The following is a 24052-nucleotide window of genomic DNA, read 5'->3' as shown; positions in this document are numbered from 1 at the left end:
TGCCCAAATCTTTCAAGGCCGTCATTATGGCCAGAGGTGGTTGTTCTGGGTACTTATTTCTCAGGATCTATGCACCCAAATTGCGTGAAAATGTAATGACATGTCAGTTTTAGTATAATATATTTGTCCAATGAATACCCATTTATCATCTGCATTTCTTCTTGGTGTAGCAATTTTAATGGCCAGTAGTGTATTTCCGCTTACATACACGTCAATGAGATACAAGCAGCGTTGGTGTGTGTGTGTGTGTGGAGGAGGGGGGGGGGGGGTCAGGATGGGGGACAGCTAATTTGGTCATAATCGTCTTATGAGATTTTTCATTTCTCCTTTATTGACGGTCAGCCACCGAACTCCACAGAAGAGTAATACGACGTCGCGCGAGATTTTAAAGTGAGCTGGAACTTCGCGCACAGCTTGAGGGTTTTGTATGGAAAACGTTTGGTTCTGCAGTACCCACACGACACTGGAAGCAGCTATTTTAGTTATAAGAGCGATGTCATTATTCTTTCAATAGGTCTCGTCGATGTGAACTATTTATGCATCAAAGCGGCTCACATTGGAACCAGAACAGCTTCGGCACATCAAAGGCATCTCTTTCTTCTTAAAATTTACTAGTTGGAATTACGAGGGCTTTTTACTTTTTTCACGTTACTGTTTGCTGTTTCCAGGTTGTTCCTATTTGTGAGAAGCTGTAGGCAATTTTTTCGTTTTACTGCATGCACACGGAAGTAGTGCAAGTGCAAAAGCACTTTTACGTTAACTGGTTTTTAGCGACAGGAAGGACGTCGGACCATAAAGCTGTAATAAAATATATTTTTCAGGAAAAATGGGGAAAAGGAGGACAGGGAGATGAGGAGGGGGTAGTATTGGTAGAGACTATACATATATATCCTCCTAAACTACTGGACTGATTTCAACCAAACTTGCCACACTTATCACTACTTACTGTATGGAAAGTATGGCTGTGGAAGCAGGAACCACGTACCTATCAAAAGGGGTGGGGTGAGTCAGAAAAAGCATCGTAGCCCACGAAGTGCGAATGTCCTTATTGTAGTCAAGAGGTATTTGAGAATGAGCGAATTTACTGACTTGCAGCAAACTTTACATAAAATTTCAAACCTTTAAGAAACTTCTTCTCGCTGACTACCCCCACAAAACGATGAAAGGAAAAATGTTTATCGTTCTCTACATTTTCTCTATTCATGCAGTAAAACTGTCACATCAGGCATGACACTTTAATCTATTACTTCTTCACCACTAACTTTATTTGCGACCCAATTTGCAGGCCGGCCGGAGTGGCCGTGCGGTTGTAGGCGCTACAGTCTGGAACCGAGCGACCGCTACCGTCGCGGGTTCGAATCCTGCCTCGGGCATGGATGTGTGTGATGTCCTTAGGTTAGTTAGGTTTAATTAGTTCTAAGTTCTAGGCGACTGATGACCTCAGAAGTTGAGTCGCATAGTGCTCAGAGCCATTTGAACCAATTGAACCCAATTTGCTGACAGTATTCACATATACTGTACATTGAATGTACGAGCAAAATTATATCATTGTAGGACAAATAGTTCAGGAGAAATGACGGCATAAACACTGAGACGGGTGAGAAACGGCCGCATCATCCATGAACTTTTGAATTTAGCTACTAAATCTATTCGCAACGCATTTCGCAGACAGTAAGCACATATGCCGCTGAATGAACCTACAAAACATTGCATTGTGCGACACAATTGTCAGGGGCTACGAGGTGATAAACACTGAGCTGCGTGAAAATGAAACCGCAGGGCGAAGTTCGTTAGAGATTAAATATGTGTGAAATGTATGTGACGTGTGCATACGCTGAGTAAGTAACGGGTAAAAGGCTGATCATAATTCCCTGCAAGGATATTTGTTACACATGTCAGTTGTCACGTTGAAAGAATTAGTGTGGGGGTAAGAACCGCCAGCTTCCCATTGGAGTGACGTTGATAACGTGTAGAGAAAAGGGGGGAGGAGGCGATGGATACAGATAGGGGAGAGGCTGAGATGGAAAGGGAGATGAGAAGGTGGTATTGGACTGAGACAAGGGAGAAGAGGAGGTCGACTGATAAAGGAAAGAGGAGGAGACGAAGAGAAATAGAGGACAAGGAGGACCTCTTGGATAGGGTGCATAGCAATGTGCGGCTGTTTGCTGATGATGCTGTGGTGTATGGGAAAGTGTCGTCGTTGAGTAACTGTAGGAGGATACAAGATGTGTTGGACAGGATTTGTGATGGTGTAAAGAATGGCAGCTAACTCTAAATATAGATAAATGTAAATTAATGCAGATGAATAGGAAAAAGAATCCCGTAATGTTTGAATACTCCATTAGTAGTGTAGCGCTTGACACAGTCACGTAGATTAAATATTTGGGCGTAACATCGCAGAGCGATATGAAGTGGGACAAGCATGTAATGGCAGTTGTGCGGAAGGCGGATAGCCGTCTTCGGTTCATTGGTAGAATTTTGGGAAGATGCGGTTCATCTGTAAAGGAGACCGCTTATAAAACACTAACACGACCTATTCTTGAGTACTGCTCGAGCGTTTGGGATCCCTGTCAGGTAGGATTGAGGGAGGACATAGAAGCAATTCAGAGGCGGGCTGCTAGATTTGTTACTGGTAGGTTTGATTACCACGCGAGCGTTACGGAACTGCTTCAGGAACTCGGGTGGGAGTCTCTGGAGGAAAGGAGGCGTTCTTTTCGTGAATCGCTACTGAGGAAATTTAGAGAACCAGTATTTGAGGCTGACTGCAGTACAATTTTACTGCCGCCAACTTACATTTCGCGGAAAGACTACAAAGATAAGATAAGAGAGATTAGGGCACGTACAGAGGCATATAGGCAGTCATTTACCCTCGTTCTGTTTCGGAGTGGAATAGGGAGAGAAAATGCTAGTTGTGGTACGAGGTACCCTCCGCCACGCACCGTATCGTGGATTGCGGAGTATGTATGTAGATATAGATGTAGACAGAGCGCCGGAAATGGATATAGAGTGGAGGGGTGATGATGTGGACAGAGAGAAGAACTGGATGCGACGGACAGAGAGGGGGTGAAGGAGGAGATGCACAGAGAGAAGGTGAAAGATGAAATGGACTAATAGATGAACTAGAATAAATACATATCCAGGCAATGGTAGATACTTAGCTAGCTTTTACATAAACGGAAGTAAAGTTTTCTCGTGTGCATGGTGTGACCACAACGCACTGATTCACACTAAGCGTCATTTTTCTGTCACATTAACAACTATCTCCAGATTGTTGCAATATTGGCATGTGGAGGAATTGGAACTGGTAACATATGGAATGTATAGAGAAAGAGAGAGCTGATTTTCTCGATACAGAATGCTCCGGCAGTGTGGAGGCTTATCCGCGAAACGACGATCTGCCGGCACAGTAAACAGGGGCGCCCTGGAGCGTGCCGGGGGCGCGCGCGCCGCGGATCAGCGTTATTATTTTCGGTGCGGGTATTTGCAGCCGATGAGCGGCAGCTGTCACCGCGCGCAAAGAACTAAAAGTCGGGCCCGCGAGGCGCGGCTCCGGATGGCGGGATTCCAGCGGTGGCGCGCGGCCGGCCGAGTGCGACTCGCAATTAGCTCGCTGGCTGCTCCTGCGGCTGGCGCTGCCCGCTAAATGCCACGCGCTCGCCCGTGCCACCACCTGCAAAGGTCACCGCCACCACCGCCACCACCACCGCCACCAGCACCACACACGCTGTCCACTGGGCCGGCAACTCCGCGCCGCTGCACCCGGTTCAGGCCAGCAGCTGCGCCGCATAAATACGCTTGGATGTCTCCATCCACACCTGTATTTTGCAACCCATCGTGAGGTCGGCAGCGGGGGATACGCCAGACTCATACCTCCCCCCCCCCCCCCCGGCAATTCCTGTTTTATGGTGTCTCGCACATTACGAGGGGCGTTCAGTAAGTTCAAAAATGTTCAAATGTGCGCGAATTTCTAAGGGAGCAAACTGCTGAGGTCGTCGGTCCCTAGACTTACACACTAGTTAACACACACACTCATACCATAGGGAGGACTCGAATCTCTGGAGGGAGGGGCACGCAATCCTTGACACAGCGCCTCAGACCCAACGGCCACTTGGCGCGGCGTTCAGTAAGTAACACAACACTTTTTTTCTGAAAGCAGGTTGGCTTTATTCAGGAATCCAATACACATATTATTCCTCACTCTTTTGGCCACATAACCGTATTTTTCAACATAATCTCCGTTTATTGCAACAACGTCCGCCCCCAGTAGCTGAGTGGTCAACGCGACAGACTGTTAATCCAAAGGGCCCAGGTTCGATTCCCGGCTGGGTCGGAGATTTTCTCCGCTCAGGGACTGGGTGTTGTATTGTCCTAATCATCATCATTTCATCCCCATCGACGCGCAAGTCGCCGAAGTGGCGTCAAATCGAAAGACTTGGACCAGGCGAACGGTCTACCCGACGGGAGGCCCTCGTCACACATTTCATGTCACTGCAACAACCTTACGCCATCTAACTGAGAGGGTGTGTATTCCCGCATGGTATCACTCTATTGACAGGCATCGGAGCCACGTCTTGCTGCATCAGTATTCTGTCCATCAGCCATGTACTGCTTCCCATGCACTCCATCCTTCATTGTGTCAAACACGTGGAAACCAGAAGGTGCGAGACCTGTGCTGCAGGGTGGATGAGGAAGAAAAGTCCAACAAAGTTTTGTCATCAAATGGTTCAAATGGCTCTGAGCACTATGGGACTTAAAATCTGAGGTCATCATTCCCCTAGAACTTAGAGCCACTTAAACCCAACCAACCTAAGGACATCATACACATCCACGCCCGAGGCAGGATTCGAACCTGCGACCGTAGCTGTCGCGCGGTTCAAGACTGAAGCGCCTAGAACCGCTCGGCCACATCGGCCGGCGCCGGCGTTTTGTCATCGCAGACTTGTGTGAGGCCCTGTGTTACCAAGGAGAAGAAGACGTTCGTTTCCATTTTTGTGGCGACGAAAGCGCTGAAGTAGTTTCTTCAGTTTCCTGAGGTTACCACAATACTTTTCGTAGCTGATCGTTGCTCCTTGCGGGAGGACATCAAACAGAATAATGTCTTTAAGAGTCCCAGAAGACCGTCGCCATGACGTTACCGGGTAAGGGAGTGGCTTTGAACACTTTCTTCGGAGGTGAGTCGGTGTGGTGCCACTCCATGTATCGCCGTCTTGTTTCCAGTTCGAACCTATGTGTCATCGCCTGTGACTATGTTCGACAAAAAATTGTCATTATCAACCTCGTAACGGTCAAGCAATTCCGCATAGGTGGTCCTTCGTTGCTCTGTTCGGCGGCAAGGAATCAAGCGGTTACACACCTTTGAGTACCCAACTGTTGGGCGAGTGAGTCGGCAACAGAGACGTCCACTTGAGCAGCGAGGTGTTCGGCTGTGATCCGTTGATCACCTCGAATGAGAATGTCCACACGTTCCAACACCTCAGGAGTCATACCTCGGTGCGGCTGCCTGGCAGCAGGGTATCGGAAGGTTTGCGCGACCTTTTTGCGACGACGACAGACGCCTCGCCAAACGACTCACCGTGATTTTGTTCACTTCCAGGCAGTGCTTTTTTTTCTAAATAAAAGTTTGAGGGTACTCCGACATTGGATATAATGGAGCGAAAATTACTTATAACTGAAGCATGGGATACCACCCGTCTGCTTTTAGCCATGACGTCATCAACATCATCATGGTATCGTGCCTTTAGAGACATCCATCGGTAGCTCGGCGTTTGGGCGTACGCATATCCGCATACAACCACCATCGCCCACTATCAGCGGGCGAGAGCACTACATGCTTGTCGAACTGGCTGCCAGCGATTCAGTTGTCGAGAACGTTTGCCGCAGCTTCGAAATGCTTGAAACACTCAATGACATCGATTTTCCCACGAAAATCTGCACTGGTATCGTTCTTATTGCAATTACCAACACGAAAAAATGAAATAAAAAATTTACGTCCGTGAAATAAATCTTTGGCACTCTATCAAGTCTTCAACATCGTAAAAAAATTATTTTGGCGACGAAAAAGTTCAGGGGTACGTCTCCCCCAGCGTTCCTCCAGAAAAACATCACTGCTTCTAGGTCTCTGTAGACATTCTTCAAGCGCCTAAGAATATATGCAATGCTCTGGTTTGCCGCCAAATGAAACTCAATGACATCCATCTGCTTGGAACGCACCTATGTTCCACACGTCATTTTGAAGGCCACGTATAGCGCCGCCAACCTAGAGAACTTCGTGAAACTATAGCAGCTAAGGAGGGAATATTCCATAACAAATTTTCAATTTTTCAACCGAAATTGGTCGAGAAAAAAAGTGTTTGCATTACTTATTGAACGTCCCTCGTTCTTGTGCTCAGCTGTCCTGGACAACTTCGTTATTTAATGCACCGCGTTTGAATTTTCACCTCTTGCACAGGCGAAAGATCTACATCTCCATCTAACACTGCACTCTGCAAGGCAACTTATGATGTGTGGCGGAGGATACTTCTCCCTTTTCCTGTTTCAGCCGCGAATAGTGCACAGGGAGAATGACTGCTCGTTAGCCTTTGTGTGGGCTCGAATCTCTCTAATTTTATCTTGAATGTCTTTTCGCGAGATATATGTAGAAGGAAGCAATATATTTTAAGATTCCTGTAGCAACTCCCGCTCTAGAAACTTTAACAGTAAACCGCCCTGAGATGAAAACGCATCCTTTCCAGCGTCTGCCACAGGAGTAGGCTAGCATCTCCGTGATGCTTTCGCGCTTACTGCTCTTCTTTGGATCTCCTCGATTTCCTGTATCAGCCCTATCTGCTATGGTTCCGAGACTGACGAGAAATATTTGGGCGTTGGTTGAACAAGTGTTTTACACTATTGGCCATTAAAATTGCAACACCACGAAGATGACGTGCTACAAACGCGAAATTTAACCGGCACGAAGAAGATGATGTGATACACAAATGATTAGCTTTTCAAAGCATTCACATAAGGTTGGCGCCGGTGGCGACACCTACAACGTGCTGACATGAGGAAAGTTTCCAACCGATTTCTCATACACAAAAAGCAGATATCGGGCGTTGCCTGGTGAAATGTTCTTGTTATGCCTCGTGTAAGGAGCAGAAATGCGTACCATTATGTTTACGACGTTGATAAAGGTCGGACTGTAGCCTGTCACGATTGGGCTTTATCGTATCGCGACATTGCTGCTCGCGTTGGTCGAGGTCCAATGACTGTTAGCAGAATATGGAATCGGTGGGTTCAGGAGGTTAATACGGAACGCCGTGCTGGATCCAAACGGCCTCGTATCACTAGCAGTCGAGATGACAGGCATCTTATCCGCATGGCTGTAACGGATCGTGCAGCCACGTCTCGATCCCTGAATCAACAGAAGGGGACGTTTGCAAGACAACAATCATCTGCAGGAACAGTTCGACGACGTTTGCAGCAGCATGGACTATCAGCTCGGAGACCGTGGCTGCGGTTACCCTTGACGCTGCATCACAGACAGGAGCGCCTGCGATGGTGTACTCAACGACGAACCTGTGTGCACGGATGGCCAAACGTCATTTTTTCGAATGAATCCAGGTTCTGTTTACAGCATCATGATGGTCGCATCAATGTTTGGCCACATCGCGGTGAACGCATGTTGGAAGCGTGTTTTCGTCATCGCCATACTGGCGTATCACCCGGCGTGATGGTATGGGGTGCCATTGATTACACGTCTCGGGCACCTCTTGTTCGCATTGACGGCACTTTGAACAGTGTACGTTACATTTCAGATGTGTTACGACCCGTGGCTCTACGCTTCATTCGAGCCCTGCGAAACCCTACATTTCAGCAGGATAATGCACGACCTCATGTTGCAGGTCTTGTACGGACCTTTCTGGATACAGAAAATGTTCGACTGCTGCCCTGGCCAGCACATTCTCCATGTCTCTCACCAATTGAAAACGTCTGGTCAACGGTGGCCGAGCAACTGGCTCGTCACAACAAGCTGGTCACTACTCTTGATGAACTGTGGTATCGTGTTGAAGCTGCATGGGCAACTGTACCTGTACACGCCATCCAAGCTCTGTTTGACTCAATGCCCAGGCGTATCAAGGCCGTTATTACGGCCAGAGGTGGATGTTCTGGGTACTGATTAATCAGGATCTACGCACCCAAATTGCGTGAAAATGTATTCACGTGTCAGTTCTAGTATAATATATTTGTCCAATGAATACCCGTTTATCATCTGCATTTCTTCTTGGTGTAGCAATTTTAATGGCCAGTAGTGTATAAGCTACTTCCTCAGATGATGGGGTACAGTTCCTTAGGATTCTTGCAATGAATATCAGTCTAGCATTTGTCTTACCCGCGATTAATTTCGTGTGGTCGTTCCACTACAAGTCAATCCTAGACATTTTATGGAAGTAACTGTTTCCAGTGATGGTTTTGCAGTCGTGTCATTAAGCACTAAAGCCTCTTTCTGTGTATATGCAGTAAGTTACATTTGTTGATGCTGAGGGTTGCCACACCCTGCACCACGTGTCGATCCTCTGCCGGTCTTCCAGCATTTGACTACATTTTTCTATCGTTTATACTTCTCTGTATACAACAGCGTCATCCGCGAAAAGCCTCATGGAACTTCAGACATTATCTACTATGCGTGTATTTTTCCATCTTAAGGCTTCTGCGTTGAGAACGAAATGTTGTTCTGTTTGCTAGAAACTCTTTATGCGAATCACGGTTTGTTCACAAGGTGACAGTGCGGAACTGTATCCAATGACATACTGAAGACAGAGGACGAAATACGAGTAAAAATCCTAAATGGTAATACAGTTTTTTTGATCACAGAAGTAACTTTTATTTACCATCTCATAATGCGCCTCTGGATAACCCCATCATCAAAGCTGTGGTATGAAACATTCCATACTAAACAAGACATTAAAAGGATTACCTTCCAACAACACAGTGATGCAGAGAAAGGTACCTGTTAAAATGAATTCGAGGTATGTACTACATTCTGTAACACTATCGGTGCCCAGGCTGACGCAAGCAGTTTTACAGGCATCAAGTAAACAAATTTGTCAGCAAGTGGCGTTGTTGACAGTATACCTTTGACGACAGGCTAACCTTTATATGACAAAGCTTATTAAAAAGTACGGATATTACTCAAATGACATATATAATTTTGTTAGTGTCCGCCCCTGGTAGCTGAGTGGTCAGCGCGACGGAATGTCATAACTAACGGCCCGGTTTCGATTCCCGGCTGGGTCGGAGATTTTCTCCGCTCAGGGACTGGGTCTTGTGTTGTCCTTATCATCATCATTTCATACCCATCGCAAGTCACCGAAAGACTTGCACGAGACGAACGGTATACCCGACGGGAGATCCTAGCCACACGGCATTTACATTTTGTTTTGTTAGTAAAGGAATGACACTGTAACAAGGCCGCAGCTATTACGTTCCAAGTTGCTGTATTTTGAATATTGGTTCTGACACAAATCGAAATTGCTCAGTGCATAAACTCCAGCCAAAACGTTAAAAGCATTTAAAAAAAGCACTCCGTCTTCAGGCCACAAGTGGCCCATGGGGGCCATCCGACCGCCGTGTCATCCTCAGGTGAGGATGCAGATAGGAGGGGCGTGTGGACAGCACACCGCTCTCCAAGTCGTTATGGCGGTTTTCTTTGACCAGAGCCGCTACTATTCGGTCGAGTAGCTCCTCAATTGGCATCACGAGACTGAGTGCACCCCGAAAAATGGCAACAGCGCATGGCGGCCTGGATGGTCACCCATCCAAGTGCCGGATACGTCCGACAGAGCTGAACTGCAGTGATTCAGGGGAACCGGTTTATCCACTGCAGCAAGGCCGTTGCCTTTAAAAGCATTAGACAATATATTAAAAGGCGTACATTCCAGCAACACTGTGAAGCTCAGAAACGTGCCTGTCAAAAAGAAAACAAAGTGTCCTGTCGCCTTCTACTCCATTCCGTAACAACATAAGTGACCAAAGTGCACAAGCATAAAGCACAAATTACAGATAGCTCAATAAATATAAATCTTAAAAATGTGGAAGGAAATGAGCGGGGATACTTATTACGATTGCAAGGAAGCACTGTCAGTTACGGCCTAATAGCAGGTAATGCAATTAACGTCGATATTGATCATTACACAGTAAAAACAGGTACTTTGTTCGTCAGTAATAACATTTAAAGACTCCATACTGGCCAGGGCTCGACATATTCTGAACAGACATTGTACTGAACAGTGACAAATCTATAAGTCCTTTGTAGCTGAATACGTTTCTACATTCAAATCTTCTGCAGCTATTGACGCTGCAATCTGCAGCAACAAAACTATGGATTACTTTTAACTATTTGATATTAGATGCAGAATAAATTAATATCTGAATTCTCCTTCCAAAAAAGTGTGTGAAATCGTATGAGACTTAACTGCTAAGGTCATCAGTCCCTAAGCTTACACACTACTTAACCTAAATTATCCTAAGGACAAACACACACACACCAATGCCCGAGGGAGGACTCGAACCTCCGCCGGGACCAGCCACACAGCCCATGACTGCAGCGCCTAAGACCGCTCGGCTAATTCCGCGCGGCAATTCTCCTTTCATGAACAACATTTGTTCCTGTCTCCTACCTTAACGTTTTCATAGTTACTCCTGCCAGGTGCTCCTCCAGTTTGCTGATGTTTTTCTCCTGGTGACGAGGCAATTGGCTACCTTAAGAGAGTCATAGTTACTCCTGCCAGTTGCTCCCCCTTTTTGACCACCTTCACATTTTCGTGCTTACTGTGGCCAGTCCGCCAGAAGCCAACAGCGTGGAAATTGAAACATAAGAAAATTTAGCTAAGATATCGAAATTTTATTTCAAATTGAGAGAAAAAGGATACCTCATTTCATTCTCGAGTTCTTAGGTTTTATATACGGAAAACGGTTGCACGCGACACGTCCATTCACATCCTTGTGCATCTCGAATAATCTGGTCGAAACATTCTTCATATCTCTTTAACGATTCAAGATATCGAGGTTTTTTGCAAATGATAGCCTGCAATGAGGCACATATGTTGTACGACAAATACTCTAAACTATTTTTTTCACCGAGATATGCAAGTAAAAGTCCGCAGCAGTGAGAGATCGGCGTCTCAGGACGCATTCAAACATCCACAGCTCTGTAGGAAAACCCAAGCGTATACACGGCCATAACACCCACAGCATCGAAAAGGTAAACATGGAAGTGTCATCTACATAAGAACAATACGCCTCATCCCACGTATGTCGGTGCCCGAGCGAGGTCACGTATCAACACGGAAACCACAGTTGATGAGGACGAATCGTGGTCAGTTGCTGACGTCACTTGCTATACAACGGCCGCGTCTTCGCTGCTCGGACAACCAGAACGGAACAGTCTATCCATCACGGCGCACGGCCGTAATGGGCGCTCTGGCAACCAGCGTCCGGCATTAGCGAAGCCACTGCCGCGGCCGGCGGATTAGGCTGCGGTTCCATTAAGACTCTTCTGCATAGGCGCGACCGGACACCGCCTCCGCCACCGCCACTACCGCCGCCGCTGCCGCTGCCGCCTCCGCCGCCGATGCCGCCCCCGAGCTGATGGGCCGCCGCCCGGCGGGCTCTTTGATCTCATCCGGTTCCAATCTATCAGGGCGGGTTCCGCACCGCACCGCGCCGGGCCGTATATACGTGTTTGGCCAAGAGCTAGTCGGAAATAGGGGAACTGCGTAATCAGCCTTCAAAATGAAAATGGACCGAGTATTTTTTTTTCTTCCCTCCTCTCCTGCCCACCCCTGCCCCTTCCTCTTCTTGGAATTGGGTTTCAGCCTGAAAGAGTAAAAGAGTGATGTGCGTGTGGCGTTCGTGCGTGCTCACATTTCTCAGTTTCTCGCGTTTGATGAACACGTCGGTAACATCCATAAAGGAGTTTGTAAAGGGACAGACCGCAGTACCAGTGGCGAGCTGGGGTGGGGAATGGGGACATCGAACGAAATTCAATATATCAAAAGGTGTGGAAGAAAACGAATGCGATACTGTCCCATCAGTACGACGAATAACCGGATCCAATGCGCAATGGAATGAATAGATGTATTTGTATTGGTTCCGTGTTTATGAAGTGCAGTTAATGTTAACAAAAGCCGCGCGGGATTACCCGGTCTAAGGAGCGGTCTAAGGCGCTGCAGTCATGGACTGTGCGGCTGGTCTCGGTGGAGGTTCGAGTCCTCCTTCGGGCATGGGTGTGTGTGTTTGTCCTTAGGATAATTTAGGTTAAGTAGTGTGTAAGCTTAGGGACTGATGACCTTAGAAATTAAATCCCATAAGATTTCACACACATTTGAACATTTTTTGTTTACTAAGCTGTAAGTGTAGGACGGCTTTTGTCTCCGGCATGGAATGCACGGGATAGCATATTGATATCTACACTATAATTTTTCACGCGAACGTAATACGAGGTATGTCCACAAAGTAAGTTCCATTTGGTTATACAAAACAAACGTGTACAGATACAGAAAAAATATTAATTGTTCAAAAATCTACTACTGTTAAACTACTTTTCTACATAGTTTCCGAAATTTTGTAGTCACTTTTCATAGCGTGGCACAAATTTTTGTATCTCTTCTTCATAGAAGGTTGCCGCCTGTGTAACATGTTCTTTCCGATCGTCATCATCGATGAAGTGTTGACCACCAAGGACAGATTTTAGGTGTAAGAAGACATGAAAGTCGCTTGGAGCGGTTGTGCTTAATCTTCTCTTCAGTTGTGTGAAGGCCGGCCGCTGTGGCCGAGTGGTTCTAGGCGCTTCAGTCTTGAACCGCGCTGCTGCTACGATCGCAGGTTCGTATCCTGCCTCGGGCATGGATGTTTGTGATGTCCTTAGGTTAGCTAGGTTTAAGTAGTTCTAAGTCTAGGGGACTCATGACCTCCGATGTTAAGTCCCATAGTGCTTACAGCCATTTGAACCATTTTGAAGTTGTGTGAACCAGTTCATCAGCAACCACAGACAGGCGTCCACTTCGTTCTTCATCGTGCACTCGATCACGTCATTCATTTAACCGTCTGACTCATCTTCTAACCATTGAATCACTCATTGCATTTTGTCCGCAAACCTCGCAGATTTGCCGATGAATTTCCTTTGGTTTAACTTTCTTTGCATTTAGAAAACGAATAACAGATCTGGTTTCACACGCGGCGGCATTTTCAATTACGGCTGACATTATAAAGAAGCACGACAAAGCACACGTCGGCAGCAGCGGTCTGAAAATGGCGTACATGTCTTCTCCTTGAGTCAGAGTAACTGCCGCGCATGCGATCGTAGCGTTGCCGCGGATAGAAATAGAAACGGAACTTACGTTGTGGATGACCCTCGTATCATCAATAGAAAGTGACGTTCCAACATACTTTATTTAAACAACTCCTCCGAAAAATTTAACCATCCTGGTGCAACGTAAATATAATTTACTGTTCTTTAATACAGCTCTATTCAGCTGGCGAGTGGAAGCTCAAGATCAGCCGAATTGGAAGAATGTACTAGAATCAGGTGTCGCTTGGTGACTCGGAGGTCACATCACGAACTGATTTAACTCGTTGCGATGATGATGGTGAATACGTAATAGATTATTTTCATTATTTCGTTTGCCCATTTGAAGAGTCCTTAGAACAGCTGCTGTCACTATGGTCCTGTCCTCTTTATTGTGTCTAAGTGTTTTTGACTGTCAATCTTCTTCCTGTTAGGTGTTTCGACATGAACATATGAGAGACAATCTGCATGTCGTCTGTGCAGTTAACATTCGATAACCATCGACTTCCTTGACATTATTTGGAGCTTCGGCTAGCAATCGTACTTTGGTTTTTCAAGTCCTCTTTGTTATGATGTCGAAAATTTTCTTGCGTAATCCTGCGAAGTACTTGTGTCTCTCCTGGGAGCCATCACGCGCGTTTTCTCCCGTGCTTCGGCACATATGTGCAGTTCCGTTTTAGCAAAATGTAGCTGGAGTCACCCCAAATAAAAATTGCTCCTCAAGTTTTTCATGTGGCACCCAGTGCTGACGCAACGCGTCGGTTGGTTTCCCGTTACGAAAAAATTATGTTTAAAGCGGAATTTTTAGTGCCCATTCGATTGATCGGTCCAAAATTAGTCTAGTGCGACATTTATTTCATCTATATGTGTTAACAGTAACAGAAAAACTCGAATACTATCGCCGCTGGAGTACTGGTTATTCTTCGTGTTCGATAAAACAAACGTCGCACTAGTCTAATCTGGGATCGCTCAATCGAACGGGGATGCAAAATTCCGCTTTTAAAATCATTTTGTTCATAGCGGGAAACAAACCGACGCTTTTCCGTCGTCAGCAGTTTAATAAGTTCTGGATTCAAAATGCTAACAAACATTTTCTATAGATGAACGAAAGAGCTGGTAAAAACCAAGCTCAGGGAAGATCTCTTGGTATTTGAAGCCCAGGAAGATGTAGGAACATTCGATACGCTACGACCTATCTTAAAAGATAGGTTGAAAAAAGTCAATCCTATTTTTTAGCATTTGTGGGTTTAGAAAAAACATTTTACAGTGTTTGCAGGAATATATTGTTAGTAATTCTGAAGTTATCAGAGATAAAATTCGGGGAACGACAAGTCATCTACACCTTGTACAGAAACAAGGTTACAGTTATAAGAGGAAGGGCTTGGAAAGGAGGAAGTAGTAGGAAAGGAAATAAGACATATTTAGCCTAGACACCATGTTACCTGTACACAGAGTAAGGATTAGGGAGAAATTTGATAAAAGAATTTAGGTTACAAAAAATGAACATCGAAAAATACAAATCTGGGACTATGGAGTGTAGTCGAATTAAACAAGCAATGTTTAGAGGACACTAGATTAGTAAACGAGACCTTTAAAAAAGTAGAATTTTGCTATTTGTTGAGCAAAACAATATAGTTGCAGAATTACGGGAAATATGGAAAGCAGATCGGCAACAACAACAAAGTGTTCTACCTCAAAGAGAAGTATGATAACATCGAATACAAGTTTAGGTGTTAGGAAGAGGTTTATGAGTGTATTTTTGCATCACAAACGGATTTGTTGATAAAACTCCATACGTTCCAGGAGGAGTCTCACAACGTTTTACTTCCTCCCACACACACTTCGCGAAATGGCGACGACGAGAAAAATAGAGAGACTACGACGATAAAATGATTGTTTGAATAAAAATGAATTTTTAACATACAACGTTTTTAAATCGGACTAAAAAGTATAAAATAATTTCTCCTAGGACCAAACAGATTCCTAAAACCATACCCTTAACAATGAAAATTTTTGTTTGTGAATTTTTAATATCTATGAAAATAGTTGCAATATTTGAAACGGACAACACGTGACGCATACAATAGTTAATAGTAAGGAAATGAACTAATCATACATCAATTAGTAAGTAGTGTAGGAATACGGTGAACTATTCAAATATTGCTTGCACCCCTACGTTTTTTTATTTAAATCGTAGAACTATTATCATAGGTATTAGAAGTTCACAATTACAAATTTTCAGGGCTGTATGTATGTAAGTAAGAATGTGTACAGAGCTACGAGAAATTATTTTATACCATTTAGTCCAGTTTAAAAACGTGATATACTAAAAATTCATTTCTATTTATATTATCTCTTCTACCTTCTGGTCTTGTGTGCAAGAAATTTTTCAATCCATTTGAAAAATTTTGATGAGATTACAAAAGAGACATGTCGTAAGTTTCAAGTTTATTTCAGTTTCTCTTCAACTGACTGGACCAATTTATTGCTGTTTCGTATATACATCTCGCAAGGAGGCAATGAAGATGAAAATTAGAGGGATTTGAGCTCACATTGAGGCTTACCAGGAGTCGTTCTTCCTGTGAACTATTCACAACTGGAACAGGAAAACGGGAAATGGTAGTGCTAGACAAGAACATTAGTTAATATTGCAATGATGTTGAAAGTTTCTGTCTCTAATTCGTCAGGAAGTGACAATGTCAAATAAAGTACCGTTCGCTACACATCAGGCAAGAAAGTCAGTTATTAAATCATTTAATTTGATTTATGTCCAAAATTTCAACTCTCTAGCTCATCGGGTAGTAAGTTAAATATCAACTGCAAAATTTGTACCGAACAGATAGACAAGAAAGCGAAATACATCTCTTCTTCTCTCATCTCCACGCTCAGTCACGCCCAGCCATTTGCATAGCACCTGGACGACATCAGACAAAACCTGCACAACACACCGGTCCTGCAGGGCAGTCTACATGGCAGGCGTTAGGAACCTTTTGCATCCCACCCTCACCTCTACCAAACAGACCGACTATAAAACGAGTTACTGCTTCATTGTCATCCATTTCTGAGCTACATTTAAAATTTCGAGTCCCCAGCTCATCAGGAACTTAGTTTAAACCAATGGCAAAATTTGTACCATACAGACAGACAAACAGGAAAGCGACCTAATAAAAATGTGCTACTTAAAGAAATTACAGCTAATATTTTGTCTCAAATACAGCTATTGTTGTCAATAAAATGGGTGGAAATGGTAGTTATACCGAATTCCCTCAGCCATACAACGGAAGGTTAACTGTGGAGTACAAGTGTCTCAAGAGCTATGTGATCTTCAAACAGTCTGCCCTGCAGGAAGGACTTCACTATGTACTGAAATATTACGGTAACAGAAACCTAAGAAGCAAACATGTCAGAATAGAAGGTAGATCAGTAACGAAGAACAATTGAAATTCGCTACAGCGCCCTCTTCTAGGTCACGATTCGTCTAGGGACGTCGACTTCAACGCTAGTTATGCTACTTACGTAATCTTTTTATTTAACGTAATTCCCTTATGGGAAAGGGCTGGTGGCGGTCGATTTTCCGCTCTTGATTAAAACCCAACAAACTAAATCAGTGAAATATTATTAGTAGCTACTTTATTTATTATTCATTTTATTCAGGGTATGTAAATAAAGTGCCACATCCTCCTACCACAGGTAGTATTGGTCAAATGTAGAAGAAAAGTTTCTATTATGATATGTCCAGAAACAAATACCTGTTGCGCATGCACTAATCTGCCCTCTTATTTCCACCTGTCTGTTATGTAACAGCAGACACTACAGGCAGTGCTGTATATCGGCACCATGCAGTCTGATACGTGATTCAGCGCTTCTTGGCAGTACATTACGCACTCTTTCTATTACAACTGGTTCCATTCGTACTGCGTCACATAAATTCGTCCCAAAGCTCCTGTAACGTCAGCACATTGTCGATGAGTTACGCATACACCAGTAACTTTAAAATTACCCGTAACCAGAAATCCAATGGATTCAGAACCATTGAACGGAGAAGCTATACTATCAGACCACCTCGACAGTTCCATCGCCCATGAAAAGATGCGATGAGGTACTGCCGCATGATCCATAGAAAGTGGGGTGGGGGGGGGGGGGGGGGGTGGCGCCCTCTAGTACGTGAACCACAGCTGCTACATTTCTGCAAGGATAGCGGCCTCCAGCAGCGTTGGTAACTCATCGCGCAAGAAAAATCGTTGATACATCGCACATGTTGATCTGCGTTTGGTGAAGTGTATGGCCCTATGAATCAGTCAGTGGCAATTTCTGCCTATAAAGAATACTGCAGCGATGTTAATGCTTCAAATCCATGATTGATCGAGAATTTCCATCTGCCCCCAAGCGTGTATTGGGTTAATTTATTATTCCATCTCTTGTGAATCCCGCCTACACCTTACAATACTACACTACAAGTGACCACTAAAAGTCAAATATCGCAACATACATTGTTTATCGGCTGTATAACTATATTGAATTTCCTTCTAGTGTTGATCAATACTACGTTCTGTAGCAATATGTGACACTCTTTTATACACCCTGCTTTATTTACAGTACTTTATTAATTTCGTTTATCTTGTTTGAGATATTTCTCTCATAAACTTGCCACTATGGCTATCCATTACTGTCAGGTCATAAATTGAAACAGCCCGCATCTCGTGGTCGTGCGGTAGCGTTCTCGCTTCCCACGCCCGGGTTCCCGGGTTCGATTCCCGGCGGGGTCAGGGATTTTCTCTGCCTCGTGATGGCTGGGTGTTGTGTGCTGTCCTTAGGTTAGTTAGGTTTAAGTAGTTCTAAGTTCTAGGGGACTTATGACCACAGCAGTTGAGTCCCATAGTGCTCAGAGCCATTTGAACCATTTTCATAAATTGAAACAGATTTTTTTCATTCATAGATGCTCTAGCTTGCTTGATGACGCCCTCCACTAATTCCACTCTCGAGCCAACCTCTTGATGTCAAAGTAGCAACTGCACCCAACGTTCCCAATTATATGCTGGATAGCGTTCAGTCTCTATCTTACTGTACAGTCGACGAGACTGATGTGAAGGTATAGTTCGGGGAAAGGGTGACAGTTAGTTACTGTCGAAACTGGTCATGAAGTAAAGTATATCACATCAAGCGATCTTGGCTTCTAATATTATACTAGGCCTATTGAGAGAGTAAAATCCGATCGGTCGCGAAATGGAATTCACAGTGAAAATCAAAAAATTTTTATTTCCTAAAGTAAGGTACATCTTGTCGCTGCTTCTCTGCATAGTCGCCGTTCCCACTTGGACATCGGTCGTAGCGTTGTACCAACTTTCCAATACCCTAGTCATAGAAGGCAGCCGCCTGTGCTTTCCGCCAGATTGTCTACCTCGTTGCCTGTGTAAAAATGTTGTCTTCATAGCGCCGGCCGGAGTGGCCGAGCGGTTCTAGGCGCTACAGTCTGGAACCGCGCGACCGCTACGGTCGCAGGTTCGAATCCTGCCTCGGGCATGGATGTGTGTCATGTCCTTAGGTTTAAGTAGTTCTAAGTTCTTGGGGGACTGATGACCTCAGAAGTTAAGTCCCATAGTGCTCAGAGCCATTTCAACCATTTTTTGGTCTTCATAGCCAGTGGTTCATGTGAACAGAAATGAAACTCAGGGGCAACCAGTTACGGGCTGTATTGTTAGTGATCAAGCACTTCCCATCTAAAATGCTGCAGGAGCATCTTCAGTTCCCCTGCAGAGTGCAGCAGAGAGTTGTCATGAAGAACGAGACTCATGACGGTTGTGTTATGCGAGCTGCACGACAACAGGCAATCTTTCACCAACCCCTTATACTTGATGGGAGACACTACTTTCTAGGCATCTTTACGTGTTCACTGTGCGCTCAGGATTGAATAAAGCAACATGCCGCGATCGACAGGCGTACTAGAGACACTACCAAACACATATGAGCAAAACGTCATCGGATTTTCGAAGTGATTTACACTTCGCGACTGAACGTAAGTTACCTTCCGAACAGCCTCATAAATTAAAAAATAGAACATTGTAATCGAGGGTGGCGCATTGTTACCACAACTATTCATAATTATTAAGTTGCAGTCACAGACAGCCCATGGCGTGGTCTATTAGCGAAGTATGCAAGGACAGTTACAAAATATCAAAACGATAACATCTAAACATGTCGAGCAGTCTGTAAATTACAGTATAATCTGAGCAACAGCAAGAAAGTAGTTACTCTACAAATTTTAGAAGCTGCTAGAATATTCACGTACGATCGGAATTGGAAAATTACGATCGTAGGCGTAAACTAACAAGTAACCGTTTGTGTCCATCTCTCCGGCTCTGCTCAGTTTACTCAATGAGCAAAGCAAGTGAAACTGGTCTTGCGTGGATGGAAAGCACGGTGACTAAAGACTGTACAGCTCCTCTGTCTCACTCAGAGGGAGAGAAACTCTCTGAGTTGGCCTCAACGTTACAGTAATCGGCACCGTACGCAAAACTTACAAAGAACAAAATGAAACAAAATCATACCGTCGCGCAGTGCGAGTATAAATTGAATCTCTGGAAGTACGCTCCTCGCGAATCCAAACAATATTCAAACCGGATTTCCAACAAATGGCTTACTGAATCCGTTAAAAGTTACAAGAAAGAGGGTACGGTATAATTGCGAGCGTAATTTGTGCCAACCGTCCGGGCCGCGCCTGCGCATGGAGCAGCCAGCTGGCCGTTCCCTAATCAGCGGACGTCCCCCTAATTTATGCAGCCGCCGGACACGGTTTCCGGGCAACGAGTTTAGCACCGGCGGCGTGGGAACCACGCAGTGGCGTGCGTCGCTGGCGGCCTACCTCGCGGCCGCGAGTGACGTCATCAGCCACCGCTCCCGGCAGCGAGCTAGCCCGGAACTCAACGCAGCTGCGTAGATTCAGCAGCTAGGCGAGCTGGAAGTAACTCCCTGAATTGCTGCTTAGTCACCACGTCGAGGCATCTGCAGTACTTTTTACTGAGGAAGTGTGCAATAGCGATAGCAGTTACCACTCAAAAAACGGTTATTTCTACCTCAGGTTGCCCTCCAAGTGGTGGGTGCACGCAACGACTGTGGTTATATTGGGTTAGATAGAGCAACAATCAGTCGTAGAATAAAGTTGCTTTAATATGACATTTATAATCACAACGCAAATCAGATTTCGACCTGTTTCAGGTCATTATCAATGCTAAAACAAATACAAGAGTATATATTACAATGTGATTAACAAAAGTAATAAGTCCATCACATCGTTGTTTTTTAATGTTAACATTACAGACCAGTGCGGAATTGTAGCAGTTGTTCGTGCTCAAGTGAATGCTTACACAGTTCAACCATTACTGTCGTAAAATTATATGTTGGTTTCACAGTACACATCGGTTTTGCGTATGGCGCCCTCTATGACCTGCGCCTGAAGTTTACAGTTTTGACGACATTTTTTGTAATATTTATGTTGTATAGCAACTAAGTAGTAACATGAAATTATTATGAGTAAAACTCTATTAGTGTTTATCTGCTCTGCATAGTAACTAACAGTTCTTGATAAAACTTTACGTAGTTTTCGTGTTAGATTACTTAGTGTTTTCTTGATCGTTTAGAACAGAAAGCGCCCTAAAACCGTCTTTTGTTTGTTTCGCGGCCGTTAGCCACTAGTCACTTGAATCAGCAGTTGTCTTGTGACAGCCAGAGCGAGAGCACTGCAGCAGCGAGTACTGTTTGTATAAAGCGTTTTTGTACTTATTTGCTTCGCTTAGCTTTTAAATAGTTTTTCTGGGAAAACCTAGCATAGTTTTCGCGTCTCGTATTTCAGTGAGTGTTTCTTGATTATCAGAGTAGCTCATCAGAAGATTATCTTGGGAATTTGTCACCGTATAGAGTAGGGTAAACATAGTCATGTGTAGGGACTGTGGTTGTTGTGAGCGGACGCAAGGAGAATTGGCCACTCTCCGGGGACAGGTGGAGGCTTTGTCTGTTAGGCTCATCGAGCTCGAGGCGCAGGCGTCGGCTCGTAGTGGCGTTGGGGCAACTGTGGTGAGACCTATGCCTACTTCGGTGGCCTTGGAATCACATGGAACCCCTGATGTCGCTGCGTCTTCCGGCAGTGAGCATCTTACCGGTCAGCCATCACTCCAGGGTGAATGGCGGACAGTGGTGGGCTCGCGCGTGCCTGGCCGAAAGGCGAAGGTGGGATCTGGCCGCGTGGCAGCTGCCTTACCCCTTTCCAACAGGTACGGGGTGCTTCCTAGTGGTGATGTCATCGTTTCCGAGCCACCACAGGATGCCTCGCCTGTTGGGCCAGTGGCCGATTCTCCGGCAAGGTCCCGACAGTCACAGAGGGCGGGCCTATTAGTTATAGGGAGCTCCAACGTTAGGCGGGTTATGGAGCCCCTCAGGAAAATAGCGGGTAGGTCGGGGAAGAATGCCAGTGTGCACTCGGTGTGCTTGCCGGGGGGTCTCGTCCGTAATGTGGAGGAGGCCCTTCCGGCAGCTATTGAACGCACTGGGTGTGACCGGCTGCAGATAGTAGCACATGTCGGAACGAATGACGCCTGCCGCTTGGGTTCTGAGGCCATCCTTGGTTCCTTCCGGCGGCTGGCTGATTTGGTGAAGACAACCAGCATCGCACGCGGAGTGCAAGCTGAGCTTAATATCTGCAGCATAGTGCCCAGAGTCGATCGCGGTCCTCTGGTTTGGAGCCGTGTGGAGGGTCTAAACCAGAGGCTCAGACGACTCTGCGACTATAATGGTTGCAAATTCATCGACCTCCGTTATTGGGTGGAGAACTGTAGGGCCCCCCTAGACAGGTCAGGCGTGCACTACACACCGGAAGCAGCTACTAGGGTAGCAGAGTACGTGTGGCGTGCACACGGGGGTTTTTTAGGTTAGAGGGACCCCCCCTTGGGCGAAACGATAAAATACCTGACGGCTTACCAGAGAGAACATTATCATCGTTGATAAAGAACGTCCGTCCTCAGAGACCAAAAACAGGAAAAGTTAACGTAATATTGGTAAACTGCAGGAGTATCCAGGGCAAGGTTCCTGAATTAGTATCTCTTATTGAAGGAAATAGTGCGCATATAGTATTAGGAACGGAAAGTTGGTTAAAACCGGAAGTGAACAGTAACGAAATCCTAGACACAGAATGGAATATATACCGCAAGGATAGGATAAACGCCAATGGTGGAGGAGTATTTATAGCAGTAAAGAATTCAATAATATCCAGTGAAGTTATTAGCGAATGCGAATGTGAAATAATCTGGGTTAAGTTAAGTATCAAAGGTGGGTCAGATATGATAGTCGGATGCTTCTATAGACCACCTGCATCAGCAACCGTAGTAGTTGAGCGCCTCAGAGAGAACCTGCAGAACGTCGTGAAGAAGTTTCGTGATCATACTATTGTAATAGGGGGAGACTTCAATCTACCAGGTATAGAATGGGATAGTCACACAATCAGAACTGGAGCCAGGGTCAGAGACTCTTGTGACATTATCCTGACTGCCTTGTCCGAGAATTACTTCGAGCAGATAGTTAGAGAACCAACTCGTGAAGCTAACGTTTTAGACCTCATAGCAACAAATAGACCGGAACTTTTCGACTCCGTGAATGTAGAAGAGGGTATCAGTGATCATAAGTCAGTGGTTGCATCAATGACTACAAGTGTAATAAGAAATGCCAAGAAAGGAAGGAAAATATATTTGCTTAACAAGAGTGATAGGGCACAAATCGCAGAATATCTGAGTGACCACCATCAAACGTTCATTTCTGAGGAAGAGGATGTGGAACAAAAATGGAAAAAATTCAGAAACATCGTCCAGTACGCCTTAGATAAGTTCGTACCGACTAAGGTCCAAAGCGAGGGGAAAGATCCCCCGTGGTATAACAATCATGTACGAAAGGTACTACGGAAACAAAGAAAGCTTCACCATAGGTTTAAGAGTAGTCGAATCATAGCTGATAAGGAAAAGCTGAACGAAGCGAAAAAGAGCGTAAAGAGAGCAATGAGAGAAGCATTCAACGAATTCGAACATAAAACATTGGCAAACAATCTAAACAAGAACCCTAAAAAGTTTTGGTCATATGTGAAATCGGTAAGCGGATCTAAATCCCCTATTCAGTCACTCGTTGACCACGATGGCACCGAAACAGAGGACGACCGAAGAAAGGCAGAAATACTGAATTCAGTGTTCCGAAACTGTTTCACTGCGGAAAATCGTAACACGGTCCCTGACTTCAGCCGTCGCACGGACGCCAAAATGGAAAATATTGAAATAAACGATATCGGAATTGAAAAACAACTGCTATCACTTAGTAGCGGAAAAGCATCCGGACCAGACGAGATACCCTTAAGATTTTACAGTGATTATGCTAAAGAACTTGCCCCCTTTCTATCAGCAATTTATCGTAGATCTCTCGAAGAACGTAAAGTACCTAGCGACTGGAAGAAAGCGCAGGTCGTTCCCATTTTCAAGAAGGGTCATAAATCAGATGCGAATAATTATAGGCCTATTTCACTTACGTCAATCTGTTGTAGAATAATGGAACATGTTTTGTGTTCTCGTATTATGACGTTCTTAGATAATACAAATCTCCTTCATCATAACCAACATGGATTCCGCAAACAGAGATCATGTGAAACTCAGCTCGCCCTATTTGCCCAAGAAATTCACAGTGCCGTAGACACTGGCGAGCAGATTG

The 24052-nt window shown here is 45.0% G+C and overlaps 1 protein-coding gene across 1 annotated transcript in view; it reads left to right on the top strand.

Moving 5' to 3' along the window:
• Positions 1–24052, top strand: part of LOC126260102 (cytotoxic granule associated RNA binding protein TIA1-like) — a 1041743-nt gene that overhangs the window by 688758 nt on the left and 328933 nt on the right. The gene's annotated exons all lie outside the window — the stretch shown is intronic.

Source organism: Schistocerca nitens, chromosome 5, assembly GCF_023898315.1.
Source record: "Schistocerca nitens isolate TAMUIC-IGC-003100 chromosome 5, iqSchNite1.1, whole genome shotgun sequence".
In the NCBI taxonomy this organism is placed as follows: Eukaryota; Metazoa; Arthropoda; class Insecta; order Orthoptera; family Acrididae; genus Schistocerca; species Schistocerca nitens.
The sequence above is the reverse complement of the archived record's forward strand: the minus strand, read 5'-3'. Positions and strand labels throughout refer to the sequence as shown.